At 35.2% G+C, this 11,594-nt stretch overlaps 1 long non-coding RNA gene across 1 annotated transcript; it reads left to right on the forward strand.

The window, feature by feature from the left end:
* Positions 1–10,752: 10,752 nt before the first annotated feature.
* On the forward strand, positions 10,753–11,319 carry LOC114353543 (uncharacterized). Its single transcript, XR_003655940.1, has 2 exons — positions 10,753–10,945; positions 11,263–11,319. It is a non-coding gene; the product is annotated as an uncharacterized LOC114353543 (long non-coding RNA).
* The last annotated feature ends 275 nt before the right edge of the window (positions 11,320–11,594 follow it).

Below are 11,594 nucleotides of genomic sequence, written 5' to 3' on the forward strand. Positions count from 1 at the left end.
GACTTGGAAAAGAAGTTCTAAAAACAACGTTCTCTTACACTGCAGCTTGTAATGGAGCTGTTTTGCAACATTTTGTTTTGTTTCTGTTTTTGTTTTGCTGATGGGCTGTCACTGACTGCACAAGCAAACCCTACAAAATATAGGTCAGTTTTTCCACCCACGATTACATTACTACACACGCTAAGCACTCTTTCTAATCCCAATAGAAAACCAATGTGACATTCGAAAGTTTATCTTATCATTGCCACAATAGCTCATATTCTTCTGGAACGTGGGAAATTGTTTCCATAGAGTTTTCCCAACAATGGTCTATGGTTGTGAAAAACTCGGTAACGACCGGTTTTGTAAACAACACGTTATAGTTACTGTTATGCTCTATGGTGTAACTGTGGGATGGATTGCTTGATGTTAACTGTTGATGCATGGCGGATCTAATGGGAAACTGCAGCTTGGACGATATTTCTTAGAAACTATAAATAGTACTACGAGAATGTTGCGTTTTGCTTTGTTAGTATTAGATAATTCTTGTCTTGGATTGTCACTGTATTCATATGTATTATCTTCCAATTGCTACCAGTCGTTTTTCCTAATGAAAAACTAACTACTTATCTTATTGGAATCTTGCAAATAAGCAAAATGGATGAACCTTACAATTTTTACTAAAGCAAACGCACCTTTGTTTTGTCATCTGTCATCCGCTTTGCACTGAAGGAAAGTCGAGCCTTTACTTCTAACTCCTTCTATTTTCTTCTGATTAATTTCGTTGCGGATCTTATGACAGTTTAACTTTCCCCGGGACAAACTTGACCTTCACTGGTTGGATTTTATTGGCGGTCAAACTGTAGATCCTGGCTACTCAGGAGTTGCAGCGGTGGGACCGAGAGTCCCGTGGGACTAGTCGTCGTGGGGACATTACTACTACAGTAATGGGAGTAATGTGGGAATACTCAGTCCCGTAAAATAACGCAGGTTTTAAATCCAAAACTGTCAAACTCTAGATCTTTCTTAACAACATAAACACATCTACATTACTGATATCTATGTTAACGCCTTGTAGAGCAAAGAAAGCATTTCGATCGTACTATTACACGCACAGACTGACAAGTCCGTCGAGACTTTCCAACGAAATATTTAACACATCGTGCGTACGCGCATCGAATATTCATCGAAGGGAACAATAGTGGCCGCCTATCTTTTTAGGTGTAGTTTATTTTGCTCCACCACCATTCTAATTGAAACTTTATTACTACAACACTTGAGATTACTTTCAAAGTGGAAAATCAAGTTATTTATGTTCAGCATTGCGTGAATGGGTTTGGAATAATGTCAAAGCCATGTTTATCGTGTACCTTTTAAGTTTAAGTGGGATGTCTTTGGTAGTGGAATAACTTAGTGCAGGGAAGTGATTCATACAAAATTACAAATGTAAACTAGTTGCCTTGATGTTTGAGTATAATCGAGAGTACATCAAAATATTGGTTTGCTACGTTACCTGAGTAAGTAGTAGGTAATATTGGCGCGGACTATTACCTATAGATGAAATATCAAATAATTGGTTTGCAACATTACCTGAGTAAGTAGTATTGTAATGGCGCGGACTATTATAGTTGTGACACAGTAAAATTCATAGAGTCGATAGAATAACAAAATCTTTACATTCTGCTCAATAATATCATTAAAAATATTTTTTGTTCTACGAAAATTTGCAAAAAAAAATTGTCACTGTCTTAACTATAAATAAATATACTGATTTTTAACGTTTCTTTCTCCTAAAAATCTCATCTCTCAAACTTCCCACCAAACACATATTTTATCACCCGAATAGTGTTTGCAATAATGTTCGATATAAGAAAACGGCTTATGCAGATAAAACGTAATATATTTCAGACCTTTCCAGTTTCCTCAACATACAAGTATATGTGGGATATTGTGAGTGTGATGCGGTAAGAAATTGAATAAATATCCATGATCCAGGATATCACTATTGCTGAAGGCAAGGATATTGGGTTCTGCCAAGTATGTAATATAGAAGTAATATTGTGAAAGCATCAAGACGTCTTGTCTGCGTATTGTGTAAGTGTACGCAGTTATTGCTTTGTTGAAAGGGGGTATAGGACTGAAAGACCTTGGTGTGATATTAAAATACTTATAAAGAAATCCATAACATCTTATTGTTTGCACACCACAAAACTGATAAATACCTAAATTGTCTTGGCACAATAAGCGAAACAGTGTTTAACTGACGGTTTCTAACTTCCGTTAATACGAGTAGATTGGTCAAACACACAACGGAAATCTGTTTTTTTTTATGTGACAGAAGGCAAACGAGCAGACGGATCACCTGATGGTAAGTGATTACCGTCGCCCATAGACACCCGCAGACCCAGGGGCGTTACAGGTGCGTTGCCGGCCTTTAAGGTGAAGATACGCTCTCCTCTTGAAAGCTTGCAGGTCGTATCCGTCCGGAAACACCGCAGACGACAGTCCATTCCACAGTTCTTTCTCTTCATATAGTTAGTTACAGGACATAAGTCTTCCTCAACTCAATCTACCAATCTTTATTGTGTTATTTTCCATCCAAAGTATCTCAACCGATAAAATTTTAATCTACATCTCCCAAAAAGCCTGCCTGTAATAAATCTGAATGCTAACTACTAACTATGTTTGCAAACAACACAACACAAAAACTCGTAACACAAGCTCATTTAGCTTAACACGAGGGGCTAACGGGACTATTAGTAATTTTAAAAAAAATTGCTAATAATCTTTTTTAAAAAAAAAAAAAAAAATTTTTAATGTTCGTCTTATTACTTCATTAATGTAAAACACGTTTACATTTCCATGAGCAAACATACAACACTAGACTTATAATTTTAGATTAATAATTTTGTCTGCATATTCAATCAGAACAAACAATTTTATAAGTATTAACTAGATTAAGAACGTAATCGCATGAGATCATAATTCGTGTGTTACATTCTATGTGTGACTAATATCCAAACAAGTTACAAGGTCACACATCACACACGAGCTGATAGAAAATCGCCATCTGAAATGATGTAAGGCAAAATATACAACGATCACAGCAAAAATTATCCCATAAGGCTAGGACTGCACGTGTAAAGTATTAATTAAATTAGGTAATTGAACCACTGAAATCCAGAACCAATTTGAAAATGGAACCATTTGTTAATGCTTGTGGAATCCAAGCCTAATAAGTAAAGATATATATTATTTGTTTAGGCTACGTATCCAATGAAACATTTAATGCGAAAGTCGAGTCAAAATAAAATTTATATTTAACATTTGGGAAAAATTAAGGGACAAACTCAGACTTTATGCAAATATACGCTTGCTACTTAGATATTAACTTGGCTAGACGTCAATCTAAATTCACCAAATATTTTTCAATTGAAAAATATTTCTACATTCAAAATCACAGAAATATAACATTGTAAATAGTATTCACTGCACAATGGGCATATAAAATCTATGGAATTGAATTTACTAGGCACCTTTAAGATTCAATAAATGTAAAGATAGCATAGTCCTCCGTTCCGTACTAAGTCTAACATTTGCTTACATTAAATGTTAATAAAGATTAAAAAAATGTTCACAAGTGTAATGATTTTAGAATTAATATTGTATTTTATACGATTATTAGTTGCTTATAGATAGTTATTGTAATAATTTTGGTAGAATTTAAAAACCCATTATTAAAATTAAATACTTTACTTGATTACTTCCTGGACATTGTTGCAGATATTATAATGGTTTCAGAATTTATTCTGTATTATATTCAATTACATATTTCATGTTTATTATTTAATGTAATTATTTTAGAATTTTTATTGTATACAGTTTAGTAATTTAGAAATAAATTGTTATTTAAGTATTGATTTTGACTACTTCCGGGGCATGCTGTCGATAAGTCGTTTCGAGCCGGTTGACTTGGACGAATGGAAGGGGAAGTTGCCTTATCGCGGGCATGCCGCCGGACAGGCAGTTCGATTAGAGCATTCAAAGCAAGAAGTACTAACTTTAAGGTGTTATAATGTTGGAAATGTATAAATTAGTATCTTGAATAAATAAGTAATTGATCTAAAAGTAATTTTTTCTCATATATCGGAAGCGGGAATGTGATCCACATCTTCAGCTCACAAACAAAGGTATGTAGCAATATATTTTTAAAAGAACATTTATTTCGTACAAAAGATTATGATAGTATTAAACATTTTTTTTTTACTGCATGTTCGAATCTTGTGTGCTGTATTGCGTCTCGTATATGGTCGGGGCTATTCTCTGGCGGAACGGACATAATACGGAGCACATTTGTATTCAAATTATTATGTTCGTATATGATGGGGTCTACCCTCTGATGATACTAGCATAATGAAGTGTGTACCTGTAATAATATTTTAAAACCTACTGAAGTGCATGTTCGAATCTTGTGTGCTGTATTGTGTCTCGTATATGGTCGGGGCTATTCTCTGGCGGAACGGACATAATACGGAGCACATTTGTATTCAAATTATTATGTTCGTATATGATGGGGTCTACCCTCTGATGATACTAGCATAATGAAGTGTGTACCTGTAATAATATTTTAAAACCTACTGAAGTGCATGTTCGAATCTTGTGTGCTGTATTGTGTCTCGTATATGGTCGGGGCTATTCTCTGGCGGAACGGACATAATACGGAGCACATTTGTATTCAAATTATTATGTTCGTATATGATGGGGTCTACCCTCTGATGATACTAGCATAATGAAGTGTGTACCTGTAATAATATTTTAAAACCTACTGAAGTGCATGTTCGAATCTTGTGTGCTGTATTGTGTCTCGTATATGGTCGGGGCTATTCTCTGGCGGAACGGACATAATACGGAGCACATTTGTATTCAAATTATTATGTTCGTATATGATGGGGTCTACCCTCTGATGATACTAGCATAATGAAGTGTGTACCTGTAATAATATTTTAAAACCTACTGAAGTGCATGTTCGAATCTTGTGTGCTGTATTGTGTCTCGTATATGGTCGGGGCTATTCTCTGGCGGAACGGACATAATACGGAGCACATTTGTATTCAAATTATTATGTTCGTATATGATGGGGTCTACCCTCTGATGATACTAGCATAATGAAGTGTGTACCTGTAATAATATTTTAAAACCTACTGAAGTGCATGTTCGAATCTTGTGTGCTGTATTGTGTCTCGTATATGGTCGGGGCTATTCTCTGGCGGAACGGACATAATACGGAGCACATTTGTATTCAAATTATTATGTTCGTATATGATGGGGTCTACCCTCTGATGATACTAGCATAATGAAGTGTGTACCTGTAATAATATTTTAAAACCTACTGAAGTGCATGTTCGAATCTTGTGTGCTGTATTGTGTCTCGTATATGGTCGGGGCTATTCTCTGGCGGAACGGACATAATACGGAACACATTAGTATTCAAATTATTATGTTCGTATATGACGGGACTATCCTCTGATGATACTAACTTAATAAAATTAAATTTTATTTTACTTACTTTTGACCGATTTAGTGTGTAGTCTATTTTCGTTAAGAACTAGTTAAGTGTGCTATGTCCTGATGAAGATAATTCAAAGACTAGTATATAGTTAGAATAATATTAGATTAGTAGTTCGCATAATATTAGAAGTCCCCAATTAAGGTACTCTAAATCTTACGCAATCCTACTAATATTATAATGCGAAAGTTTAGATGTCTGGATAGATGTTTGTTACTCTTTCACGCAAAAACAACTGAACGGATTTTGATGAAACTTTCCAGTATTAATCTTTATAACCCAGAATAACATGTAGACTATGATTTATGACGGATCTGAGACAAACTAAATTTCACGCGGGTGGAGCCGCGGGCAAAAGCTAGTGAAATATGGATTGTTAATTGGCTAGTTGCTCCTTCAGTTTATCAGGCTAGATGCGCCTTCAGTTTATCAAGATGCGACTACAAAGTACTCGTACTGTTAGATGCGCCTACAATTACTCGTACAAAGTTAGACACGTTTCTGGTATAAAGCTAGATGCCACTTTTTATGTTGTTGTAGATTTGATAAGATCTATCATTAAAGTACATTTAAACTGTACATAAGAACGAAGTTACACTAACAAAAAAAAAAAAACTTGAATGATTCATTTGTTCAAGGTTACTCCTTGACAGTTTATGAAGCGATTCTTGATACGCTTCTTTTACTAAATGTTTGTCTCGAAGCACTAGGCTCCTTAAGAACATTTTAACGATTTGTAAGTAACTAATTTAATTAGTCTACACGAATAAAGATAACTTTGATTTTACGAACCGACGACTGCTTGTGCTAGTGATAAATAAGGTTCATAATTATTGTAGTATGCAGACGACAGACTTGTGTAGTTTTATTAGACGCTATTTTTGCAATGAGTACTCGAGGTATGATGAAAAGACACTTCATTTGTAAAATTCATAAATGCTATGTAGGATTCATTGGAGCTATGTATGTTCCACAACTAGTAGCGACCAGGCGTGGCCAGGTGTCTGATTTTTAAGTTAGCGGCCAGGTGTGCCGAAGGGCCAGGTGTGTCCTTGATTTTATATTAACGGCCAGGTGTGCCGATGGGCCAGGTGTGTCCTTGATTTTAACTTTAGCGGCCAGGTGTGCCGATGGGCCAGGTGTGCCGATGGGCCAGGTGTGTCCATAATTTTTAAGTTAGCGGCCAGGTGTGCCGATGGGCCAAGTGTGTCCTTGATTTTAGTTATGAAGCGTTAGCGTTGTGCCCATAGTGGATAATTGTTTTCTTTTTTTTTTTAGCTTGATAGCTAGCTTTTAGCCTTTCCAGTTTCTTTTTCATAATGTTTTACCCACCTAATATTGTAGGTTAAGAGACGCACTAGGTGTGCTTGCCGACTTCGGGCAGGATTTTGCTGGTATGTTAAGCGAGCCATCCAGTCGTCGCAGTTGTGTATGAGGGTTGCACTGACTAAAATACAAACTGAACATCTTTATTTATAAAGCATAAGTAAAATTGTTACATGTAACAGTAGCAAAGCAAAGAAGAGCATACAATATTTGTCAAGCAATATATTTTTAGATTTTATTTTTGGTTTTGAATAGGAAATAAATCAAGAGCTTAATATGATATAAAAATTGAACATAGCCCCATAAAATTTTAAGTTGATGCTTGTCATACACAGTTTATTCCGTCGAGAACTTTATTTCACAGTTGAGGACAATGACGTCTGAATATGAAGCCGGTACACCACCGGGGACGCCCGTCAGCCAACGATCAAATAAGCGAGCTAAGCGGATGAATTTGTCTTCGTTGTCGAAGTAAGGAGGCGTCACCACGACGGTCTTCTATGGGGTGAAGTTGCAAGAAGAGAATGCAAAGGGGCTCATCTTCTTCCAGCTATACCGAAGAAGCAGGTTAGCAGCTTAGATTCGTAAATACTCTCTAGTAAAGAGATTTTTTGGAATTATTTTATGTCTAGTAGTTATCATTCTTTCAATAACAGCTTTAATAATGTAATCCCTGAATTCAACTCTGCAAATAATTAGAATGAGAAATAAGTAGTACAATTTTCATTGCAAAAGTTAGTTAACCTAGCCAAAAGATAGATTGAGGCTTTGTTGATTTGATGGTAATCTATGCCTGAAGTGAGTGGCAGTGACTTTTTCCTAGCTAAAAGAATTATGAACGGTTGAGGAAATGCTGGATCTTGCTCCTTGAAAGGATGAAAACTTACGTGATGATTTTTATGACGAACTAGGATGGTTAAATAGGCGTGAAATAACAAAACCCAAAGACTTGCCCAGACTTTTGTTCTCATTAAAGCCAGTTTATTTCGCAAATAATCGATCATAGGATCAGATTCATCCAGCCCCAAAGATAAACAACTCAGGTTCTGAAAATACTCTATGGTATGTTTTAACTGCCACTCGTTAAATGTAGCTTAAGCAATCATTTAGAATACAAAAACGATGCGTGTGAGTTTAACTCCTATTCCTTCAATTTCAAACACTACTTCTCGTATTGGGAATGACTCTGGAGAAAAACCATGATTTTGAAGTCATTTAGTAAGAGAAATTTTGGTAAATGGAAAATCCATAAACGCGGGTTTAGATTTTTATAATGAGAGCACTCTTTTACGCAAAACTGACGCTGATGTACTTAGTTTGGCGAAGCATTTTGACAATATTTCAGTTGCAAAAGATTTAGTCAATTATCATTCTTACTTATAGATAGAACTAACATATAAGCATGAATGTTGATAAGATTGACGTTGTTGTACTGTTAGTGATCAATGATGTATAGGTATGTAGACCACTGACAAATGGTCGGAACTTCTCGGAACTGTCATTTCTCACGGGTTTGAATAATAGTTCTACACTAACATTCTATTAAGGTCCTAATCAGAATATTTTTGAGAACCACGAAGACTTTTTGGCACTTTTTGTTACTGATACAATAGAAATCACAGATACAAGCGTACTAATTCTGGTTTTACCGAGGATAGTTACAAATTTCTTAGTCTCCTCTTGATCAAAATAATTTCGTGGGCTTAATTCCCACAGGCAGTTGCGATATCATTGATATTTATTTATTTAAGGTTCGCAAAACAAGTGATATAATAGTGATAGAGGAATATAATGTAACTAGCGCCCTTCTGTTTTACTCCTAAGAGGTGGTTTCGTAAAATCCTTTCTTAGTGGATGCCTACGTCATAACATCTACCTGCATGCCAAATTTCAGCCCGATCCGTTGAGTGGTTTGGGCTATGCGTTTATAGATCACTGTCAGTCAGTCAGTTAGTTAGTCAGTCACCTTTGAGTTATATATATTTAGATTAACCGGAGGCCGAGTACCGGATGTTAAGTCTTTTTAATCCACAATGGCATTGAAGTCGTTGTTATTTAATATGTCTCCTTGTCCAACAATACCTCAGGAAAATATTTTTATAGCTAGAANCGGGATGGAAAAATTAAAATGTATTCGGATTTTATGACGTTTCCGCACATAAATATGGATAGGTTAAATAAATAGAATGAAATGTATGAAAACGAGCGTGCCATTTTTTAAACGTTATCTATAATATCTGTGTCCATCAGAGAGCTCGTAACTAAACATCGTAAGCGCCATTCACATTATAATCTAAAAGTTAATAATAAATATTAACCCCCTTACTAATAAAACTTACACGCTCGTTGATCAGTGTTTTAAAGTGACGTTTAGTATGGAAATGTCATTTTAAAACAATGATCAACAACTGTGTAACTTTTTATTAGTAAGGGGGTTAGTTTTTGTAAATCTAAACAAGTCAGGAAATCAAAGAGGTAAATACTGATATCATTGTGATTTTATAGAATCCCAACTAATATTATAAATGCGAAAGTAACTCTGTCTGTCTGTCTGTCTGTCTGTCTGTCTGTTACGCTTTCCCGCTTAAACCTCGCAACCGATTTTGATGAAATTTGGCATAGAGATAGTTTGAGTCCCGGGAAAGAACATAGGATAGTTTTTATCCCGGTTTTTGAAACAGGGACGCGCGCGATAAAGTTTTTCTGTGACAGACAAAATTCCACGCGGGCGAAGCCGCGGGCGGAAAGCTAGTTATACGGTAAAGTGATAAATAAATAATGAACAGTATGCTCTTTAGGTAGGCATATTATTATGCTCTCTGTGGGCAATTAAAGTTAATAAGTAATAGGTATTATCTAAGGAAAGTTATTGTGTATAGACTGCTGTACCCAACAGTGTGTGCAAACATAATTCTGAATAACAAAGTGATAAATAAATAATGAACAGTATGCTTTTAGGTTGGCATATTATTATGCTCTCTTTGTGCAATTAAAGTTAATATTGTAAGTAATAGGTATTATCTAAGGAAAGTTATTGTGTATAAAATGCTGTACACAACAGTGTGTGCATACATAATTCTGATGTAGTAAAGTGGGTAGGCATATTATTATGCTCTCTGTGGGAAATTAAAGTTAATATTATAAGTAATAGGTATTATCTAAGGAAAGTTATTGTGTAAAGACTGCTGTGCCTGTACCCAACAGTGTGTGCATAGTACCTAAGTTACGTGGATTAGTTTTTAAGTTTCCTAATGTACAAAATTAAATAAAATTCAGTATCTTCTTCATTTTCTTAACAAAATTTGCACATGATAATAACACTTATTTACAAGTTGTATAAATAATATGATTCATATTGTTTCGAAAATTAATAGTAATGATTTTAGAATATTATATATTTATTAAGACGGGAATACCAGGCCGAATGAAATGATTTTAATATCTTTATGAGACGTGAATGCCAGGAGGCATCACGGTGACGGATGGCCGAATGTAATGATTTTAGAATTAATATTGTATTTTATACGATTATTAGTTGCTTATAGATAGTTATTGTAATAATTTTGGTAGAATTTAAAAACCCATTATTAAAATTAAATACTTTACTTGATTACTTCCTGGACATTGTTGCAGATATTATAATGGTTTCAGAATTTATTCTGTATTATATTCAATTACATATTTCATGTTTATTATTTAATGTAATTATTTTAGAATTTTTATTGTATACAGTTTAGTAATTTAGAAATAAATTGTTATTTAAGTATTGATTTTGACTACTTCCGGGGCATGCTGTCGATAAGTCGTTTCGAGCCGGTTGACTTTGACGAATGGAAGGGGAAGTTGCCTTATCGCGGGCATGCCGCCGGACAGGCAAATAGACCACTTCTTCAAAATTGCCTTCTAACGCCATCTAGCGTTAAAGCATAACGTTACTAAGCCAAACTTTGAACGGCTCGCTAAATACAATAACGGGTCTATGCAAGTAAGAACGTGTTTGTTGCGGAGTGATGACGAAAGTTTAAATTCATAGTGTGATTATTTGGATAGTAACGGCCGTTCGTCACAAAAAAGGTAAGTTGTTTAGTTTTTTTAATGAGTAAAGTGTGACTATATGTTTAAACACAGTTTTCGTTTAAAAAAAATACACAATTCATTATAAAATTTCTTTGGTAAACGGTAACAGTTGGTATAGTCACAGTTTGCCTTTATTTTTTTAGGTACTTATCTAATAATATTTATCACTAAATGGTGCCTATTTCGTTAATTACAGTTTTTCAATAAGCAATGAGTAAATTTTATGATAGGTATGCCTAGTTACATACAATAGTGAAACATTTTTTTTAGTCTATAATAAAATATAGATTAAAAGCATTTATTTGCTCCACCAGGTGATGTCGTATTTCCGGAACCCACGTTTGGCTCGCATTATGGAAGCTGTGGACGCTGAAAAAGATTCCTCATGTTTTAACCCAAGCAAACATCTATGGACGAACTTAATATAATTTTAACTATAATTTTACACAAGATGCAAATCCGATACGTCATTCCGATCCGCGGCTTGCGCCAGTTCTCGTTCGCGAAGGAGAACGGCGTGAGGCTTTTGTCAACTGCCGCAACATCACGATGCATTCCGCACTCATTGGTAAGGAAATAATCCCTGAGACTGCACACTTCACGGTTGTGGAGGTTCTTGGCATTTAAAAAGCTTCGACCTCCCCAC

The sequence above is a fragment of the Ostrinia furnacalis genome, unplaced genomic scaffold (genome assembly GCF_004193835.3).
Source record: "Ostrinia furnacalis isolate ACB-3 unplaced genomic scaffold, ASM419383v2 OfSCF1735, whole genome shotgun sequence".
Classification (NCBI taxonomy): domain Eukaryota; kingdom Metazoa; phylum Arthropoda; class Insecta; order Lepidoptera; family Crambidae; genus Ostrinia; species Ostrinia furnacalis.